Source organism: Macaca mulatta, chromosome 6 (assembly GCF_049350105.2).
Source record: "Macaca mulatta isolate MMU2019108-1 chromosome 6, T2T-MMU8v2.0, whole genome shotgun sequence".
Lineage (NCBI taxonomy): Eukaryota > Metazoa > Chordata > Mammalia > Primates > Cercopithecidae > Macaca > Macaca mulatta.
The window spans coordinates 62,464,726-62,480,200 of NC_133411.1; the positions used below are offsets into that span (position 1 = coordinate 62,464,726).

At 41.6% G+C, this 15,475-nt stretch overlaps 1 long non-coding RNA gene across 1 annotated transcript in view; it reads right to left on the bottom strand.

Annotated features, from left to right (window-relative positions):
• Positions 1-1,182: 1,182 nt before the first annotated feature.
• LOC106998768 (uncharacterized) overlaps positions 1,183-15,475 on the bottom strand; it is a 41,488-nt gene continuing 27,195 nt past the window's right edge. Inside the window, exons 2-3 of the long non-coding RNA XR_003730309.2 lie at positions 7,651-7,767; positions 1,183-1,485 (exon numbers count right to left, since the gene is read on the bottom strand). This is a non-coding gene — a long non-coding RNA (uncharacterized LOC106998768). The remainder of the gene's footprint in view (positions 1,486-7,650; positions 7,768-15,475) is intronic.

Sequence of the window (15,475 nt, forward strand, 5' to 3'; positions counted from 1 at the left end):
AACTCTGCAAAATGACTCTTTATCTTAATGAAGGAACTATGCTGTGTTTAGAGGTTAAAAAGAGTCCCATCTGTTAAGGAAAATCAAAGTTGCTTGCTAATGAATTATTTTGGGTTTTAATTTAAAAGGTAAAGAGATAAATCTAATTCCTTGTATTTCATGATGGTTTAAAGTTTAATTTAAGAAAGAAAGTTCAACAAAAGTTATTATATATTTCTTGACTTTTATTTTTATTTATTTATTTTTTAAATTGAGACGGAGTCTCTCTCTGCCACCCAGGCTGCAGTGCAGTGGTGCAATCTCAACTCACTGCAGCCTCTGCCTCCTAGGTTCAAGCTATTCTCGTGCCTCAGCCTCCTAGAGTAGCTGGGATTACAGGCACCCGCCACAACCTCTGGCTAATTTTTTTGTATTTTTAGTAGAAACCGAGTTTTACCATGTTGACTAGACTGGTCTTGAACTCCTGACCTCAAGTGATCTGCCCACCTCAGCCTCCCAAAGTACTGGGATTACAGGCGTGAGCCACTGCCTCTGGCCATATTTCTTGACTAACATTAATTTTTATTAATGCTCTTTTCTGGATCCTGCACCCATGTCTGGTAAGGATACAGTTAGAGCAGCAAACTTCCACTTATTATGAAAAATGAGACTGAGTGAGTTTTGGAGATGTTAAATAGAAGTCTGAGTTGTAAGTACCACAGACTGTTTATTAATTGGCTTGAGAGGAAAAAAAAAAAAGAATTTACTGGACAGCCACTTTAGTGTCCTGGAATTCAAGTCACAGCCAAGTTAGGATAGAGCTGAGACCTCGGGCACCAATGGAGTTAGAGCGGGAAACCCTCAGCTCTCTCCCCTTGCCTCACCTCTGCTTCTCTGGATTCCAGCTTTGTCTTCTGCAGACTGGCTTTCTTTTTGTTGTAGAAAACATGGTTGTTGGCAGTTCCTGAGTTTCATACTTTTCAGCTTTAGTCACTGAAGACTTGTTCTCTGGTTTCAAATGCCAATTTTCAATGAACTCTACTGGGGCAGGAGGCCGTGTTGATCAACATGGCTGCTCCTGCAGTAACTGGGGAGGGAGAGAGATTTCCCAGAAAAATAAGTGGGTTGGGAAGACAAAACCATATGTACCATATTTTAGGTTTCTAGGGCTGCTGTAACAAACTACCATAAACTGTCTGGCTTAGACATCAGACATTTATTATTTCACAGTTCTGGGGGCTAGAAGTCCAAGATCATGGTGTTAGCAGGGTTGGTTCCTACTGAGGACTCAGAGAGAATCTGTTTCAGGTCTCTCTCCTAGTTTTTGGTGGTTTGTTGGCAATCTCTGGCTTTCCAGAAGCATCAGCCTGATCTCTGCCTTCATCTTCACACAGCATCTGTTGCCCAGCCTGGAGTGCAGTGGCACGATCTTGGCTTACTGCAGCCTCGACCTGCTGGGCTCAAGTCATCTTCCCACCTCAGCCTCCCAACTAGCTGCAAGTTTCCCTCTTTTATACAAAGCATCAGTCATATTAGATTAGGGCCCACCATACGCCAATATGTCCTCATCTTAACTGAGCTAATTATATCTTCAATGACACTGTTCCCAAGTAAGGTCTCATTCTGAGGTCCTGGGGGCTAGGATTTCAACATATAATCAAGTTTATCTAACCCAAGGCCCGCTGCAAGCCGCATGTGGCCCAGGACAGTTTTGAATGCAGCCCAACACAAATTAGTAAACTTTCTTTAAAAAGTATGAGATTTTTTGTGTGATTTATTTTTTAACTCATTAGCTATCATGTTAATGTTTTTTTTTTTTTTTCCTGAGTTAGAGTCTTGCTGTGTCACCAGGCTGGAGTGCAGTGGCGTGATCTTGGCTCACTGCAACCTCTGCCTCCTAGGTTCAGGCGATTCTCCTGCCTCAGCCTCCCGAGTAGCTGGGACTATAGGTGCACACCACCACGCCCAGCTAATTTTTGTATTTTTAGTAGAGACGGGGTTTTACCATGTTGGCCAGGATGCTCTCGATCTCTTGACTTTGTGGTCTACCCGCCCCGGCCTCCCAAAGTGCTAGGATTACAGGCATGAGCCACTGCGCCCGGCCAGTGTTAGTGTATTTTATGTATGGCCCACTACAATTCTTCTTCTTCCAATGTGGCCCAGGGAACCCAAAAGATTGGACACCCCTGAAAGGGTCTATCCAACCCATAAGATTTCATATAAGACAGTACCTCATACACAGGGTATCAGAGATCAAAGAATGGAGGCAAGAGGCGAGGGCAAAGAATCATAAACTAGAATTATGAATTCCTTCAGATTTCATCTTCCAGGAGAGAAAAATAAGTAACAATACCTGCATCCAGAGAAATAAATGCAGAATTTTTTTTTGTGATAGTAGAGGTAAGATAACCATCAAACATGTAGAATATAAACTAATGTGAAATACCACTGTGGCTGTAGTGGCAAATCAGACACGTCAACCTGCTGGGCCTGCTCCATTTTTCTCCCTCATGCTCACCTCCATTTAGTGGCCTCTATTTGCCAGGGGTGAGGGTGGGGTGGGTAGGGGGTGTTAATGGAAATCAGCAGAACAAAAAACGCAGCTTCTTGTGCTCCCCAGCAAACCTGAACAAGAGAGGAGAGCAGAGAGACTTTGGAGAGTGGAGGAAGTCAGGTGCGATGGTGAAAATCCCTGCTTCCATTCGTACCTCCGAGTGCTGAAGGGGGCTTGTAGTTTGGCGTTCAAGAGTCCCAGCACTTTGGGAGGCCAAGGTGGGTGGATCACGAGGTCAGGAGATCGAGACCATCCTGGCTAACACGGTGAAACCCCGTCTTCACTAAAAATACAAAAAATTAGCCGGGCGTGGTGGCGGGTGCCTGTAGTCCCCGCTACTCGGGAGGCTGAGGCAGGAGAATAGCTTGAACCTGGGGGGCAGAGGTTGCAGTGAGCCGAGACTGCGCCACTGCACTCCAGCCTGGGCAACAGAGAGAGACTCTATCTCAAAAAAATAAATAAATAAAGTGATGGTGGACCTCTACCTCATTTCTCATTTTCTGCTGGGGCCCCTTGAGAGACAAAGCCCTGTAGATGTCCCCTGTTGCCATGAGTATTTGGAGGGCATCGAGACGGCAACAAGTAGCTCCTGGGGCCCAAGATGACAGAGGAAACAAGCAAGATCCCTGGAACCTTCATCTCCTCGCACTGCCCATCCCAAGAGACCAGATGGAAGTCTCCACTGCAGCAGCACCAGCGGACAGATGCAAACCAGCCACACTGCCATAGCGGCTGCCTGTGAACCCAGGTCCATCCCAAGGCAGGGGAGGGGCAGAATCTATCGTTGAGTGAGTGTTTAATCAGTAGAGACTGATAAAGTACTCAATTAAGCTAGATTTGGTACCTGAAATTAACATAAATTAACAGAATTAAGGTTTTCACTGTCGAAGTGGAAAATCAGAATCAGAGATCTGATTGCTTATAAAGTTCAATGACCAAGTTGAGTGTGTAAAAGATGAAAAACTATTCTTTCTGTTATGCTTTCATTTATTTAGCCATGGGATAGACTGAACACAAGCATCTCATTTGCACAGCAAATCAGAGGGTTGTACTATTTTTATTACCATTTTACAGATAAGAAGACTGAAGCCTAGGGAAGCTGAAAAACTTGGACTCCAAACCAAGTTTGAGTGAATTGTACGGCATGTGAATTTTATCTCAAAAATGCGGCTACAAAACAAAACAAAATGAAGCAGGTCTGTTTGGTCATAAAACCCATATACCATACACCACAAAATATATCTGGTTTAAGTTGGGCTATTGCTGATAGGAAGAAATAGGTTACTTTAGGTAGCATTTTTCCTTTTTAAGAGAGTGTGATATATCCCAAAGCAGAGATTTATTAATTTTCTATTAAAAACAGTTCAAAGGCCAGGGCCTGACAAAACAAACTGATAAAAGTTCTGCGTTTGGGGAAAAAAACAACAAAAACGAAAAAAACAGAAACATTTTGCACTTGTGCATTCACTGGGATGAGACTTCCATAAAGAGTTACATTGTCTCCTCAAAGCACTAAGGCCATACTGAAGTCCGCTTTGCTCAAGAAAGGGGAAAATTTACTTAGTTTTATTCAATGTGGCTTTAGTGCTTTGGACATTAACTTAGATTCATCACTATCCTTTCCTTTTTTCTTTTTTCTTTTTTTTTTTTTTTGAGACAGAGTCTTTTTTTTTTTTTGAGACGGAGTCTCGCTCTGTCGCCCAGGCTGGAGTGCAGTGGCGCGATCTCGGCTCACTGCAAGCTCCATCTCCCAGGTTCAAGTGATTCTCCTGCCTCAGCCTCCCAAGTAGCTGGGATTACAGGCATGTACCACCATGCCCAGCTAATTTTTTGTATTTTTAGTAGAGACTGGGTTTCACTATGTTGGCCAGGCTGTTCTCAAACTCCTGACCTCAAGTGATCCACCCTCCTCGGCCTCCCAAAGTGCTGCGATTACAGGAGTGAGCCACCACACCCGGCCAGATTCATCACTTTTCAAAACTATGTTTTGTGTGATATTAATAAAAATCTTAATTTAATCCCTTATTTAAGGCACTGGTAGCACTTTGAAGAGGGAATCACCAAATACGCTAGGAGGAATTCATACTGTTTTTATGTCCTTCTAAATGCAAAGTGGATCATCACATTATAAGATTTATGAAGAAATATTCATTCTGTTTTTAAAAGTTTCTTCTAAGTTTGCAAGCACGATGACCTCTTGTTTCATAATTTATGGTAATGAATTCACGCTGTAGCTCATTTTGTAATACATTCTCTTAGAAAAATTAATTGACCCGGGGTGTTCAAATGGGTATGTACTGAGATGACAAGTTTGAAAGCCTTTCAAGAGTTCTGTTCACAAGTCATCAGAGGAATGAAGGCGACATTTCAGAGTCCTTTAATTATCTCAGATGATGTGATAAGGAAAATAATATCCTAACTGACAAATCAAAATCATACGTTGGGATGAAGTCAGTTACATACACAATAGATTCCTTTCTCTTGAAAGCCATGGTCTGGACACATTTCAGTAACTTTCTTCTTTAGCCACAAACAGTGAACCACAGAGAAAGCATGAAGTCTGCATTTCTGCATGGGGCACTTTCAAAATGCTGACTTGCTGCCATGGAAGTTCACCCAGGGTACTGAGCAAAGTGAAAAAAAATGCAAGTTGCACAACAATGCGTGCAGTGTGACACCATTCACAGGGGAAGACAGTTACGATAAGATGTATTATGACCTGATACAATACTATACTATCTTATGTTATGTAGAAGGACAATTCTGAAAAGACCCAAAGGAAACAGTTAATAATTGTTGCTTTTGGGAAGAATAAATTGGGGATGATGGTGTATTTTACATATTATATTTCAAAAGGTTTTATGTTAGCGATATTAATAATAATAAAATAAACAAGTAAAGAAAATAGAGAAGAAAAGAGAGTTGCCACATTGTAAAGAATAGCAAGTAAGGAGGCTGGGTTTGTCCAGCGGGAATGGACCCCAGCACCCCCAACTTGCTCATCCACCAGCGATTAGTTGACTCCTTATATGTGAACATCGTCATGTACTGTCTCATCTCCTTTGATGCCATACACTGAGCTGTCAGGAGCTCAGAGCACATTGCTGGGGTGTGACTGAGCCTTCTGGAAGTCTCCACAATATCTCTTCTACCTTCTGACATCATAATTACAGCACATGTGGAACTACTACTATGGTGGTGGTGGTTGTTAGGATGTATATACCACAGCATTTTAGTAGATACTGAGGTTCACTAAAACTGGGAAAATTCACACATAAAAAATATTTTTCTTTTGAAAGAAAGAATAATTACTGAGCTAATTATGTTTTCATTGATACTGTTTCCAAGTAAGGTCCCATTCTCAGGTGCTGGGAGCTCGGATTTCAACATATAATCAAGCTTGTCTGACCTGCGGCCCACAGGGCACATGTGGCCCCAGACAACTTTGAATGCAGCCAGACACAAATTTTCTTAAAATATTATGAGATTGTTGTTTTGTTTTCTCATCAGCTATTGTTAGTGTGTTAGTGTTGTTGTATTCTATGTGTGGCCCGAGGCAATTCTTATTCTTCCATTGTATCCCAGAGAAGTAAAAAAATTGGACATCCCTGACAGGGTGTGCATTTGATTTCATGCAGGGTAGCAACTTATACACAGGTTGGACAAGCTTGATTAGCTCATTTGGTGTGAGAGAATCAACAACAGAAAAATAAACCCTGGAGAAGTTCAGTTTTGACCTTCTCCTTGTTCCATCGTCCTGCTGATGTGGAATATTGAAAACATCTATTCTATGAGGTTTGTAGAATACAGTTTGATTTATTTTACTTTATGATTCAAACTGTATGCTTTCACTTTTTAAAAGAACCACATATCCATATGGAAAGATAAACATCTATTTTCTAGACATTTTAAACCTTCTCTGGGCCGTCATTTTATTCTTCAGAGTCTATTTTCCTTCAGCTGGAGATCTGACGTGCTGTTAGAGAATCAATGGTGGTATGTTTGAAAAATCAATGCTAATGGGTTCCAACATGAAATCAAAAGGTGGGCATTTCCAGTGAAAACTTTCAAGTGTGTTAAAAATAGCACTCGATTTGTTATTTCTTAATAGAATGTAAGATTTTGAAGAATTTGGCAAAGTGTCAGAGATAGGCTACAAGCAAGTCTGTGTATAGGCAAATACCCGCCAGCCGTGTTATCTGAGCCAGGGGGCTTTGCTGTGCTTCTCTCTGATTTCTGAGATGTGACATGCCCACAGAAAAAACCTCCTCTCCAGATATGACAGAGAAAACTAGATTCCAGAGATGTGGCCTTGTTTTCATATTTCTGTCCCTTAAAAGTGCTATGTTCATTCCCACTCCGGGTTCTTTGCATTACTTTTCCTTCTGCTTGGAATGGTTTTTCCTAAGATCTTCACATAACTGCCTTTGTTCCATCATTTAGATCTGTGATAGGCAGAATAACAACCCTCTTCCGTGCCCATGCTCTCCTACCCCCAAACCCTGATGATGTCCTGATCCTTGGAACTTTACAGATGTGATTAAGTTGAGGATGTAGAGATGGGAGGATTATCTAGGTAGGTCCAATGTATTCACAAGGGTCCTTTTAAGTATAAGAAGATAAGAAAGTGAGTATCAGAAGCAGAGAAGGATCCAAAGATGCCAATCTGCTGGTTTTGCAGTTGGAGGAAAAGGACCACAGGAAGGAATGCTGACATCCTCTCAATGTGGGAAAAGGTAGGGAAATGAGTTCTTCCTAGACCCTCAGAGAGAATGCAGCCCTGCTGACAACCTGCTTTTAGCTTAATGAGACCTGTGTTGGACATCTGACTTTCAGAATGATGAGCTCATAAATTTGTGGGGTTAAGTCATTAAATTTCTGGTAATTTACCATGGCAGCAATAGGAAACTAATACAAGGTCATAACTCAATTGTCACCTCTTAGAACTTGTTCATACCCCAATTAAAGGGTCTTCAGTCACTCTTTACTGTGCCATTTTATACTCTTCATAGTATTTATCAAAACCTGAAAAAATCTGAGATAATAAGTACAATTTTAAATAATTTTCTTCCATTTGAATATGAACTCCTAGAGACAGCAGGGACTGTCTTGTTCACCATGGTGACCCCAGCACTTAGAATAATGTCTGGCACATAGTAGGTCCTCATGAAAACAGTACTGCTCCTTCCTTTACAGTCTTTCTTCTTCCTCCTCCTCTTCTTTCCAGAATATATCTGTGGGAAGAAAAATTTTTTTTTATTTAAAATGTTTGTTTTTATTGGAAAATAAGCCATTTGGAGCAATTTTTAAATGGATGGGCGGAAGAGTCCTCTTGCACCTCTCCCCTCACCAGCTTGCTTTTTTCCCAAGGTTGAGAATGAGTCTGGCCAAGTAAGTTATTCCAGAATTCCATTAGATCATTCAAGCCAAGAAAGGGGCGAAATTCTAAGATTTGTATCTCTGGTAAATTCACTGAGGGATGCAAATTGGGCCTGAACCTGATATACTTCTGGATATGACGTTACTGTTCATTGGTGGCTTAGTGGAAATCTTCCACAGGCAAGTACTACAGAAGAGATTGGGGGATGGGTGGGTGGAGGCATTTGTGAAATGCCTGTGCTTGGCACACAAGAGTCCTACCTTCCTTGGCCACTGTGGACTTGTCCAGCCTCATCCTTACCCAGGTTATATTCCAAGATCCCTGGAATTCTTGCTGATCCCTTGAAACACTGTGCTTTCATTCCTTGTGTCTTTCTCTTGCTGCTTCTGAGCTTGAAAGGTCTGTCTTTGCTTTGTCCCTGTGGTAAAGTCCCAGTCTTCCTTCAGAGAACGGTTCTCTTCTTCTATTCCTGTCTGTGTCTCCCTGGGTAACCTGCATTTACTAAGAGTTCTAACAGATATGTCTTCATGGTCATCTGTCTGAAGACAGGGACAATGTCTTGTGCCCTCTTGAATCCCAAATGCAAAGTACAGATATGGCACAGTCATTTTCCGAAGGTAAGAATCTCTGTCCTGCATTAGACTGCACCAAGATCATGTACTATTCATTCCTGAATCTCAGAATCATGATGGCTCAGAGTGGCACTGCATATGTGTTTAATGGCTAGACTTGAATTAAATGGCATGGGTGACAGAGACTACTTGCTATCCCCTGGTTAGTGGTATTTTTAACTTATAAGATTTTTACCTTGACACCTAGCTAACTAGAACATTTCTCAGCTTTATAGCTAGGTATAGCCAAGTGATCATGTTACAGTCAATGAAATTTGAGCAGAAGTGTCATGTAGCAGATTCTAGAAACCTTTGTTAAGAGATGGATGCAATGTGCCCTTTGACTATTCTTTGGGTTCTGTCTCTCATCCTCTGGTTTGGAACATAGATGCCTTTAGTCATGTGTCATCAGAATCCCAGTGCAGTACCCTGGGACTAGTAACAGTGAGATAGTGTTACCACTCCAGGCCTGGGGCAAAAGAAAGGAGGTGTTAGTTGGGTACCTGGAAGAAGAGTGTTCTTGGAGAGGGCCTCCCATCAGGAGCCATAACTTTCTATGGAAAGAACTAGCAGCCTGCAGGGATGTAGCTAAGAAAACAAATATCTGACCCCTCACCCTTCTGCATCCTCAAATAGATGCCCCCTGTAAGCTGAACCAATCATAAATCAGAAAATAAGGGAGCCCATTGATGTGAACCTTGGAGGCCCATCTCCAGGGGAATAACAGGTGGAGTAGAGATATCGAGCACACCTAGGTAGACCTGCTTTCTCATTTTTAAAATAAGAGAATTAGATTGCATGATCTCTACTATCCTTTCTGGCTGTGATATTTCAGTGGATTTTCTGCATTCGAGCATTTTACAAACCTTCCTGTTACCTGTAGTCAGGCATTCCTGAGCATCAGGTCTTATAGACCAATGTTTGCAACTCAAAGTTATATTAATTGATGAAAGGAAGACAACTAGAACAATGGGTCATGTTAAAGAGTCCATAAACAGACCCACACATATATGAACAATTGATTTTATGACAAAAATTGCACTGTAGAGTAGTGGCAAAAGGATGATCTTTGTAATAAATCATGCTAGGTCAATTGTATTTTTATGCAGAAAAAATCTTAACATGTAACTCACACATAATTATATTTGGACTATGAGCCTAAATGCAAAATAAACAAAGCTCCTAAAGAAAATATAGGAAAGTATCTTCATGGCATTGCTATAAGGTAAAAGAATGAACAAACGACTTGAAGAAGCAATTCATAAAAGAAGCATATCCAAATGGCCAATAAACATAAGATAAGGCGTCTAACTTCACTGGTTGTCACCAGGATGACTATCATTACAAAGATTGACAGTAACACATGTTGATGAAGATGTGGAGCAACTGGAACTCTCATACTCTGCTAGTGAGCATGAAAATTGGTATAGCCACTTTGGAAAACTTTTCTAGTATCTACTAAAGTTGAACATATACAAAACCTATGGCCCAGAACAAATAGGTATATCCACAAAAGATATGCATGTATATATTCACTAAAAAACATATACAAGAATATTCATTGCAACCTTATATGTAAGGGAGCAAAACTGGAAAAATGAAAGTGGAAACCAAGAGTACAGTGGATACAAGACTTGAGGTGTGTTTATATAATTAAATACTAATGTAGAGCAATAAAAATGAATGAATAATTGCTACATGCAACAATGAGGGTGAAACTAATGAAAAGTACACAGAAAAGCAAATACTGAATGATTACTTTTACATAGATTAAAAACAGGCAAGCAATAATGATGTCAGAAAGCAGGGTTAAGATTACCTTTTGGGAGGATGTAGGGATTGGGGTCAGGGCAAGAGGACAGCTACTGGGGTGCTGGTAACTTTTCGTTTGTTTGATCATGGTCATGGTTCTATCAGTGTGTTTACAGCAAAACCTCTTTGAGCTATACACTGATTTGTGCCAATATTTTTTTGTGGGGGGGATGGAGTTTTGTACTTGTCGCTCAGGCTGGAGTGCAATGGTGTGATCTCGGCTCACTGCAACCTCCGCTTCCCAGATTCAAGCAATTCTCTGGCTTCAGCCTCCTGAGTAGCTGGGATCACAGGCACCTGGCACCATGCCCAGCTAATTTTTGTATTTTTGGTAGAGATAGGGTTTCACCATGTTGGTCAGGTTGCTCTTGAACTGCTGACCTCAGGTGATCCTCCCACCTCAGCCTCACAAAGTGCTGGGATTACAGGTGTTACAGGTGCCCAGCTGGTTTGTGCTTATTCTTATAAATAAAGACTTAGAAATTTGTTGACTTCAGTAAATAATTTTTTTCTTTTTATAAAAGCTGGGGCAAGAACGTGAACACTAGCCCTTCCATATTCAATAGTAATGTAAGGATCAGGACAAGAGCATGTCTGTGTTGCCATAGAGGAAGTAACAACAGTGAACACTTCCAAACAAGATTTCTTTGAACAGGTGTTCAAAACCAAAAAGGTTTCCTAAGTCATTTGTGAAACTAAATTTTACTGCAGCCTGGAGCCCCGGGTATTGTGTCAGGAATCATATGCAATGAGATCATTTTCTTTTGCCCACATTTCTGCCTGATAAAGAAAATAAATCTATTTGACAGAACAAAGAATTGCCTCATATGAAAATATGTTGAGAAAAAGGCAGCATTATTCTCAACTCCTAATGCCTAGGAGACAAATGATATGAGGCTTAAAAGAGTTTTCTGTCCTGAGAAAGATTAAATTTTTACAGATTCTCTCAGCAAATAGTGCATTTATGAAATAAACTCTGGGCCATCCACAAGCTAATTCCAACAAGTATTGTAGGTAGCTTACCTAAAAGACATCAAAATAATGACAAAAACAGCAATGGTAACCACAACACCCCAAACAGGAGCCATGTTGATGACAAGAGGGGTGAGAGGTAACAGTTTTAACATGAAATCTGTCTATGCTGAAGAAAGTTAAACAAACTGAGCACCACACTTAACTATTACCATCCTGGTGGCCAAGGCAAAAAGAAACTTCATAAATTGTTTAGCTCATTAAAAAAAAAAAAAAAAAAAAGGAAGGAAGCATACTAATGCAACATGAGAGAAAAACATTCCTAGCATATTAAGAGAAAGTAATCAGGAGGGTTTGTTTTACATATGGTTTTAAACGTTGTAATAGAATTTGTCATTATAGGAGGTTTTATAGTATATGTGAAACATTCTCAATGATCCCTGGCAAAAGGCAAAGGCATAACAACATTAAGTCGTGGTTTCTTAAAGGCACAATGTAATAGACGAACTCCTGGCTTTGAAGCAGTTGTGTAGTGTCCTAGAGGATGTGATGGATTTGTGTAGCCTGAGTTTCCTTGGTCACACTACTCTGGGGCAAAGTTAGAGTAACCAGCAGGGTCTGTCTGGCCCTGACCCTCATCAACACTGCAGAATCCCTCCAGCTGCTCCTGGGAACCCCCAGGGGATGGCACATGTGTGCTCACCATATGGCCCTTTCAGCTACCATGTGACCCTGCACTCAGCTTCCCCCTGCTACAGTTCACTGCAGTGATGTTTGTGTTGGGGCACGACAGACCCACCCCCAGTGAGGACACTGACACCTCCAAGCCGCTGTGGCTATGCTTCAAAGCCACAAAATGTATCCCCTGCTGCTGCAGCTGTTGGCACTGACCCCTCTCTGTCTCTCTCATGCCCACCAAATGTGATGCCTCCCTCTCCTTCTTCTGCCCACACTGGGGCAAGATGGCCCCAGTGCAAACTGTTTTTTCTGGACTCCATACAACTCCAATCCCAACCCCAACCAGATGGCACCATAACACTTTCTTGTGCTCTCCTCTGGACCATCCAAACACTGCCTTCTGGGCTGCCTGACAGTCATAATCTTAGTCTTACATGTTCCTACTGCGTCTCTTCTTTAGGACCCAGCTGAGGGGGGCTAGACCAGAAATGTTCTGATTTTGAGGAAAGTGTGGAGTTTATGAATTTTCCTTTCTGATATGAGTCTATTACCTTGAACCAAGCCTGTATGCCAGACTTTATATCCCTAAAATGCTCCTTTCCCAAAAGGAGGACCATCTTCCAGGAATGTCCAGGCATGTGTGAATCCATGAGGAACATGGCGTGAACCCGAGCAGAGACTCCACCCATATCAGCATGTCCTTAATACCTCGCCAGTGTTTGTGTTTACTGCCTAGATCTTGTCCAAAGCCAGGCTTTTCCAGAAAGTGCACATTCCTCTTCTGACCTTGCATCATGCCAGAGAGGCAGCTCCATTTAAATAGCCATAGTCATAGTTGCTTAATGCCGGTTTCACACCATATACTGTGAGGCATTATTTCTGCTTTTCACAGTCACTGCCAGGAAAGTGCTGTTCTTCAAATTTTAAATACAAAGAGGTCAAGTAGGTAGGTTAAGTGACTTCTCCAAGGCTACAATGAGTGGTCAAGCTAAGACCCAAACCCAGATTGGTTGGAATCAAGCCTAGGCTTGTCTTGTGTAATACAGTTCAGTATTACACAGGCCCTGGAACCGGAATCTGCGCAGGAACAGCTCTCTTAGGACATATTCAAATATTTTCATCCTCTTTGCTGAGAATTTAAGAGATGAATGTGAACTCCCAAACACACAGCCTCTTGAGTCCTGGCATAAAGTCTGTTCTCAGACTTATTTTCTTTAGACAGATTTCACACTGTCATCATTTTCTAACCTAGGGTAGCTTCCACCTCAAGTACAATAGGAATAAATTCTAGTAGTTGATCAGTTCAAATTTCCTCCATTTCCACGATTCATTCTTGGCTCAGAAAACCCTGAGACGACTCAGGCTGAGGGGGACCCCTCTTCTTGTGCTTCCAGGTGTCATGTGATTGAAACCACTTTTGCAAAGATTATGACAGCAAGAGAGGTCTAGCATGGCTGACTCCATCTTGCTTCTAGTCTCATAGGCTGGCCGTCCTTGCTCATTCCTGGGCATACGCCAAGCTAACCATGGGAGAAATTTAGTTTATAGAATAACTTTAGAACAAGGATGATAATAGTCCCTCCCTAAAACTAACCTCCTTCTTGCTCAGGGACAGAAGCTGTCTTTGTAAAACTAATGGAAGGCGCCATGAGATTAAGATTATGGAAGGGGCCCAAATACTGCTAAAATGTAGGCATAGTTTTTATAATCCGTATGCTCAAGAGCATGTGGCCAGAGGCCATAATATTTGTGACTTTCCCAATTATTGCTATAGATAACATCACTATTGTAGAACCTAATATTGGTCTTTTGAGACATTTTTCAGACTTTTGCATTCTAGCAACTGACTGACCCCACCTGGACACGTAACTCATGACTTAATCACACCCGTGGTCCCAACCCAGAGGCAGATTCAGTACACAAGGACCATTTTTCACACCCTTATGATTTCATCCCCAACCAATCAGCAGCATCCATTCCCTACCCATTTGTCCACCAAATTATTCATAAAAACTCTAGCCTCTGAGTTCTTGGAGAGGCTGATTTGATAATAATAAACTCCTCTCCTTCTGCTTGGTCAGTCTTGTATTAACTAAATGCTTTCTTTATTGCAACATTGCTGTCTCAGTAAATTGGGTTTATCTGTGCAGCCAGCAAGAAGAACCCATCAGGCAATCACATTAATACACCTGTGAAAACCCTTTCCCTGAAATCAACATTTCTTGCTATCTTGCTTTTTCCTGTCCCACAGCTCTGTTTCCATTTAGGGATTCCTGTGCAGCTGACTCTCACACCTGCCTCCAGGGTGGAGCCTGTGACCATCTTTTGATCATGTAATTGATTAGCTCAGCTTAGCCACCAGCCCCACCCTGAACCACACTGAGTCTCAGGACATTTTCCAGGAGTGCTGGGACAAAGACACATTCTTTCTCATGGGATTTGAAAAAGGAAGCATATTACTCTGAGAGTTGCTTATGGCCATTTTGGGACTCTGAGTGGGGCCAGCCTTAGAATGCAGCCAATATCCCAGAAGGCAAGTGGAGAAATGGAAAAGAAACCCAACGGCTGAGCTGCTGGGAGTGAGCTTGTCTGAGGCAAACCTTCCTTGAGAGTTTTCGGTCATGTGAACCAATCAGTTTCCTTCCTGGTTTGGGCCTGATTGAGCCAGATTTTCTGTTGCTTGCAATACAAGCATCTTACATATACATTTTGCATAATGGTCAAATTTTTTGTTGTCTCTCTCCCTAGATTGTGAGCTCCTTGATCCCTAAGAGAAACCTGGTTGAAGGAATGAAAGGACAAAAAGACAAAAAGAAAAAGAAATCTGTTGCTCATACGTGTTGAGGACTTGTTTAAGGCCATTGCCATTTAACTAGCTATTCATTGCTCTTCCTGATTCATGGGCATTCCAATTAAAGAGCTGGATCCTTTGAGAAATCTTCAATACCAAAATCCATGGTCAGGAACAGTGCTCATTTAGTAGAAAGGAGTTCAGCTCCACCAGAACTTACGACATCTGCAGAGCAAGGAACAACTCACAGAGAATCCTGCAAATGAACTTGCATTTCTTATCATGTGATAAACAAAAGAAATTTTAATTTATCCATCTGTAAATCAGGGTCTTGGAAATAAAGCACTGGGGAAATGGATGTCTATAGGCGCCCTCTGCAGAAACGTTGTCCCTTGACTCCAAGCTCAGAGAGGCTTGTATTTGAAGATGTCAGCAGCCTCCTGCTCCACAAATGAATCATGAGAAGGAGGGAATGAAGGTGGTTGAAGTAGGTGTGGGCCTTTCGTCCTTTACAGTATGCCTATCATGAGTATCTGATGTTGTTATGTGCATTTATTTGTACTTGCACACATGCACCCATCTAAGACAACATTTTCTGTTGGGAATTTCAAAAGAAAAAAGTGAAGCTGTTACTGAAGCCCCAGGAGAAAAAATCTGCATAAATGTGGATGGGTTTCTTGCAATCTCCCCTGGTGCTG